The 6,006-nt window shown below is 40.1% G+C and overlaps 1 non-coding gene across 1 annotated transcript; it reads left to right on the plus strand.

Moving 5' to 3' along the window:
• Positions 1 to 1,539: 1,539 nt before the first annotated feature.
• On the plus strand, positions 1,540 to 1,609 carry trnar-ucg. The gene has a single exon. It is a non-coding gene; the product is annotated as a tRNA-Arg (tRNA).
• Positions 1,610 to 6,006: the final 4,397 nt, after the last annotated feature.

Below are 6,006 nucleotides of genomic sequence, written 5' to 3' on the forward strand. Positions count from 1 at the left end.
CATTAGCCTGGAAAGAATTTAACAAGTACAGCAGTAAACAAAATTGACACACATCTCTCACTGTTCTAGGGCACCTCCTAGTGCCCAGTTCAGAGAAGTTTGGGAGGGAGAATGGAAAGAGGGTGGCATATTTCGCTCTCATCCGCAATTTGAGGGCAGCCTGGGAGGACCAAATTGGAAAACTGGGAAGAAAGTTTGGGAGTTTTCATCCTTAAAATATAAATACAAGCATTGGTGGTGTTCTAGCTATTCCTATCGAGTGACAATGAAGCTGACGAATGCTGGAGGCATATCTAATTTTAGTAATCTATCAGGGTGTAATATTAATTATGTCATTTAAAGCAACCAACGAAATATAAAATCTTCCCACTATCTTTTGCGTTTCCTTAGTTACCTTTGCATACTAAGACTGCTCTATATCCAATGCTGTCTTTAACCCTGGAGGAAACTGGTTTAAATTAGAATACTGCTGATATCTATTTTTGCATAATTTGAAAATGTTAATTGCCACTGGTTTTGATTCTTTAACGTACTGTATGAAAGAAAATTTTGGAAATGTTTTAAATAAGTCTTACAATACAGTTGACATTTATATAGTGTCTGTAACAAAACTGATCAGGCCTTGGGGGAAACCGAGTACTTCACATCCTTTGAGAGTAGAATTGTGCAACTTGCCTGCAAATTTAATTGACCCCTACAATCTTCACAGTAATGTGGAATCGCGTAGTATAGTTGTTAGTGCGCTCGCCTGGCAAGCGAGAGGCCCCGGGTTTGATACCTGGGCGGGGCGAAATGTTAGGCAAGTTTCTGTACTCCACTCACCTCTGTTTACCTTGTATTAGGTCGGAACTCAGTTGTTTGTCCAGAATTGAAGAAAGGAGTAAATAATCCCTCAAAAAAGGTTGGTCAATGCACAATATATTCTGTGAAGCACTTTGAGGCATTTTAACGTTGTGATAAGACAGTATATCAAATGCAAATGCAAGGATTATTTCTTATTGTAAATCCTGTGAAGGGCATTGAGATGTCCTGCCGATATGACAGGTGGTCTACCAAATATAAATATTAGTACTAAAACGCCTCACCCCTTCACCAGGAACCATTTCAGTGGAAGAAAATAGTGTGACGGTACATATTTTCTCTTTAGTTTATAGATGCTGTTTCCAACAATATTAATAATTGCAATGTCGAATGTGCTGGAAAACTATATTTGCTTTCTCATTTCTGCAGCACACAGCTGATTCTCATAATTACGGTAAGTAAAATTACTCATCTGTACTGCTCATTATCCTGTGCTTGAACTGTTCTACATTAACTGTGTGCACTCATCCATCTTCATCTGCAGTTCCATGTACATCCAAAGCTTGGCCTTTACTGGCATTCTATTAATCAAATTCTATCTGTCGCTGCTAACTTCAGTACAGGATGACCAGAATAATATTGATGAATGAATGTTACCCACGGGCAGGACATTTAGCCTTTCTCTTTCTGCCTGAATGGTATTCCTAATATTACGGGTACCAAAGTGGATTTTTGTGGAGTCCTGTAGCTCAGTGGTTAGAGCGCTCACCTCGCAAGAGAGACCTGGGTTTGATTCCCAGCAGGGCAAAACCTTGGGCAGTTTCCTTACTCCACACGCCTGATAATAATCCTTCAAGAAAAAAAACATTAATAAATTGGTCACTTCAATCCACGACTGTTTGTGAGATACTGCTGTGCGCAATTGGCTGCCACATTTCGCCCACAACTGTACATTCAATTCTCTTAACAGTATGTTCTGTGAAGTGCTATGAGATGTTTAGAAGACGTTAAAAGTGCTATATCAAATGTAAGAATTATTATTATTATTACAGCATTTTACAGTTCATTTAGACTCTTAAGCATCCTAATCCTGTTTGAAAAGAGAAGAAAGTTTCTCCTAGTGTCCCACTAAATCATCCTTCCGATTCACTGGTTATTCACCACATGGCTGTTTATGGACATTGCTGATGCAAATGACTACATACAAATGCAGTCACTACACTCGACAGTAATTGACTGTGAATTGCATTTGGAATATATGATAAGGCATTACAAAAAGGCAAATTCTTCTTAAAATCCGTTATAATTAAATATACATGGCAATGCCCCATTGTTTATTTTCTGTAGTGGTAAGTTTAACAGCTAATACCAATAATTAATGCAGATCAGAATATTGTACAGCACACAGATAGGGACCAAAAATCATAGTACATAATGGTTGCAACAAGACTTTTAACAAGAACAGCAACAACTTGCATTTATATAGCCTTCTCACGCTGTCCCAGAATGCTTTAACACATACATCTAATACCAATAGTGATTCCAGCTCTGGATGGGAATTGTAAAAAAAAGTGGAAAACTAAAATAAAAATAGAAATTGCTGGAAATGGTGAATAAGTGAAAGCAACAGTAAAGTTTAACAATTGAGGTGTGACCTTTTATCAAAACTATATGGGTGAGTTAGAGGAGCCACTTATAGGACAAAGCAGATGGACCCTATTGGCAAAGCAAAGATATAGGACAAGGTTTAAACAATGAATTTATACACAAATATGTTGTCCCCTAAATGCACAGTTGTCCAACAGATAGATGATTTCTAATTTTAGATCTGTAAGAAATCAACAGATTGTGTGCTAATAATGATAATAATAATGCTTGCATTTGATATAGCACTTTTCAGGTCTTCGAGACGTCTCAAAGAGCTTCACAGAATATAATGTAAAGTAAATTGACTGTATATTTGTGGGCTAAACGTGGCAGCCAAATCTGCACAGCAGTGTCCCACAAACAGTCGTGGATTGAAGTGATCAATTTTATTATTGTTTTTTTTTTCTTGAGGGATTATTATCAGGCGTGTGGAGCAAGGAAACTTGCCCAAGGTTTCGCCCTGCCGGGAATCGAACCCAGGTCTCTCTCTTGCGAATAGAGTGCTCTAACCACTGAGCTACAGGACTCCACAAAACATGTAATAACATGCATTCCTTTGTGAAAGTCACCCAGGACAGAAAGTGGTTATTGTTGATGAAAATGTAACAGACCAAAAGTGACATTTTGATTTTTATTTCAGATTTCTCCTTCCTTGTACTTTAGAGATTTGTGGGAAATCTGAGGAATTCTACCTTGCTCTAAACTTCGACCATTCACCCATAAGGACTATTTGAAGGCACATGTTCACTGCACTATTATTTATTTATTAAAATAATGTGCAGACTGATAGGAAATATTCCTACATTACAATGGAATATTTGAATCATAGATACTTGGGAAAAAGGCAGGTAAATGGGTTTAAAAAATCTACCCCAATATGCCTGATGCGTAAAATTGCCTCCTCTTGTTTCTATGTTTCTAATAACATTTCAGAGATTGCACATTTTGGACAATTATTAAATTCAAAATGAAGAAGGAATTAAAAATTGTCCCAAATTTTCCCTCTAAAATGCGAAGAAAAAAGTCTTAAACCTAGGACTCGTGTGGAATTTTATCTCCCTGAAATGCAAAGTAAAATTGGTTATTCACTTCACGGCTGTTTGTCGGACAATGCTGTATGCAAATTGGCTTCCTTGTTCTCCTTCAAATACAGTCACTACATGTCACAGTAAAAAAAATCTTGTGAAGTGCTTTGACATGTCTCGATATGTTAAGGTGTTGCATCAAACACAAGGATTAATACATTATAATAATAATAATAATAATAATAATCCTTGCATTTGATATAGCGCTTTTCACGTCGGGAGGACGTCCCAAAGCGCTTCACAGAATATACTGTAAAGTGAATTGACTGTATATTTGTGGGCGAACGCGGCAGCCAATTGCGCACAGCAGTGTCCCACAAACAGTTGTGGATTGATTATATATTTATACTAATAAAAATGTAATGTCTGTATCTGTGCGTCCACTAAGAACTCCAAAATCGATTGGCGTAGATCATGATTTATACCTCATCGGAAAGGTCTTGCATGGGGGAGTGTCATGGACATATTTTTGAGGGATCTCCTATCGTTGATGAGCTATGACCTAAACAAGCTCATCACACATGTATGACGGTTCCATGTACACTGCAGTTACACACGGTGGCTGTGCTGACTCCCAGTGGCGCTGTGGCACACAGTACATGCGCCCTCAGACAAAGCCAAGCGGTGGGAACAAGATGGTGGCGGTGCGGTGGCTTTTCCTGCTGCTCCTGGCCAGTCCCGGGCTGGGCGGGGCCATGTCGGAGCTGGGCTGATGGTGGGTGACGGTTGGCTCGGTAAGGCCGCTGCGTTTCCGGGTTCTTCCGCAGCCTATCCGGGGAGGGTGAAGGCTGGGGCTCAAGTTGGGGCCTCACCTGGGCCTGGGGTTTAGCCCCTCCCTCCCCTTATGTATATAATTTTATATGATAATCTATCTATACTAATAAAGACAAAATGTCTGTCTGTGTACATTCCATGTTGGATCGTTTGGTTGTAAGCGAAGCTGCATCAAGTACAGTCAGTTATAATATAAATGGATTTTTTTTATTTGTCAAATGTTAGAATTGTACAGCAGGTGGATCAGCTTTTGAAACAACAACAACAAGTTTCCATTTATAGAGCGCCTTTCACGTCGGGAGGACGTCCCAAGGCGCTGTACAGTTGGGTCAGGACCCGAGCCTTGGGGGAAATGGTCAGGGTGAGGGGAGGGAAGGGAGGGAGTGAGGAGGGGGAAGAGAGTCGAGAGGGGAGCTGAAGGCACGGTCAAAGAGAAAGGTCTTGAGACCGGCCTTGAAGGAGGAAAGGGAGGAGGCGGCGAAGGCACTGGGGGATGGAGTTCCAGAGCATCGGGGCTGAGAGGCTGAAGGCCCGGCCACCGATGGTAGGACGATTAGGGCGGGGGATGTGGAGCAGACTGGAGCCGGAGGAACGGAGGGTACGGGCAGGTAGGTAGGGGGATAGTAGAGAAAGAGAAAGTATTGGTGTTAAGCATGACTTCAGCAATCACTGACTATGTTTTAGAAACCAATTTTGAGAAATTAACCACATATTGAAACTATCAACGACAAATTACATTCATACAGCGGCTCTCACGTTGGGAGGTTGACCCAAGCTGCTGGACAGTCAGGGATTTGGACCCGAGCAGGCGGTTGGATCAGGAGGAGTGGAGGGCAAGAAGGATAGGGGTAGGAGAGTGACCGAAGGCGCAGTTGAAGAGAGGGTCTTGAGACCTTGAAGGTGGGGTGGGGGGGGGGGCTGGTTAAGCACTATTCCAAGTTCTGCATTTCGCAAATTATCATAAGTGAATTTTAAATGTGTCATTTATATGTTAAAATGACTTTAATGTTATTTTAAGTGCACTGGTCAAGTTTGGTAAAAGTACTGAATGGAACAGAATGAACCGTAGTCCTCAGTAAAAATGATTAAGAGATTAGCAGGCTGCCAAAAACCCAAATCTACCATCTACATTTACAAAGAGGCATCAGCAGAATATGAAATGTTGGCACAAGGTATTGCAGTGCTGTCTGAAATACAAAATTGATCTCAAAAGAGAGTGGGTGGGAGGTATCAGATATGCAGGCATTTAGATATACGGGAGAAAAAAGAAAGCTAGTCCATGGGAAATTAATAATAATAAATAATAATCCTTGCATTTGATATAGTGCTTTTCACATCTTCGAGACATCTTAAAAGTACTTTACAGAATATACTGTTTAGTGAATTGACTGCATATTTGTGGGCGGAACGCGGCAGCCAAATGCGCACAGAAGTGTCCCACAAACAGTCATGGATTGAGTGACCAAATTATTATATATACTTTTTTTCTTGAGGGATTATTATCAGATTTTTGTAAGAGCTATGGAAAATCAATTGTAAAATTAAGAATGAACTATAGAATTTTCTATAATTCCATGAATTAAAATTGTGAGAAAAAATGATCTTGCAGTAAGTAATTAAGTACGGGAAGCAACTAAGATGTGACGTTAACATCCATATGCAGATCATGGTAATGGTAGTTATTTAGTCAGCTTTGCCC

This window comes from Callorhinchus milii, unplaced genomic scaffold (assembly GCF_018977255.1).
Source record: "Callorhinchus milii isolate IMCB2004 unplaced genomic scaffold, IMCB_Cmil_1.0 Scaffold2, whole genome shotgun sequence".
NCBI classification, from domain to species: domain Eukaryota; kingdom Metazoa; phylum Chordata; class Chondrichthyes; order Chimaeriformes; family Callorhinchidae; genus Callorhinchus; species Callorhinchus milii.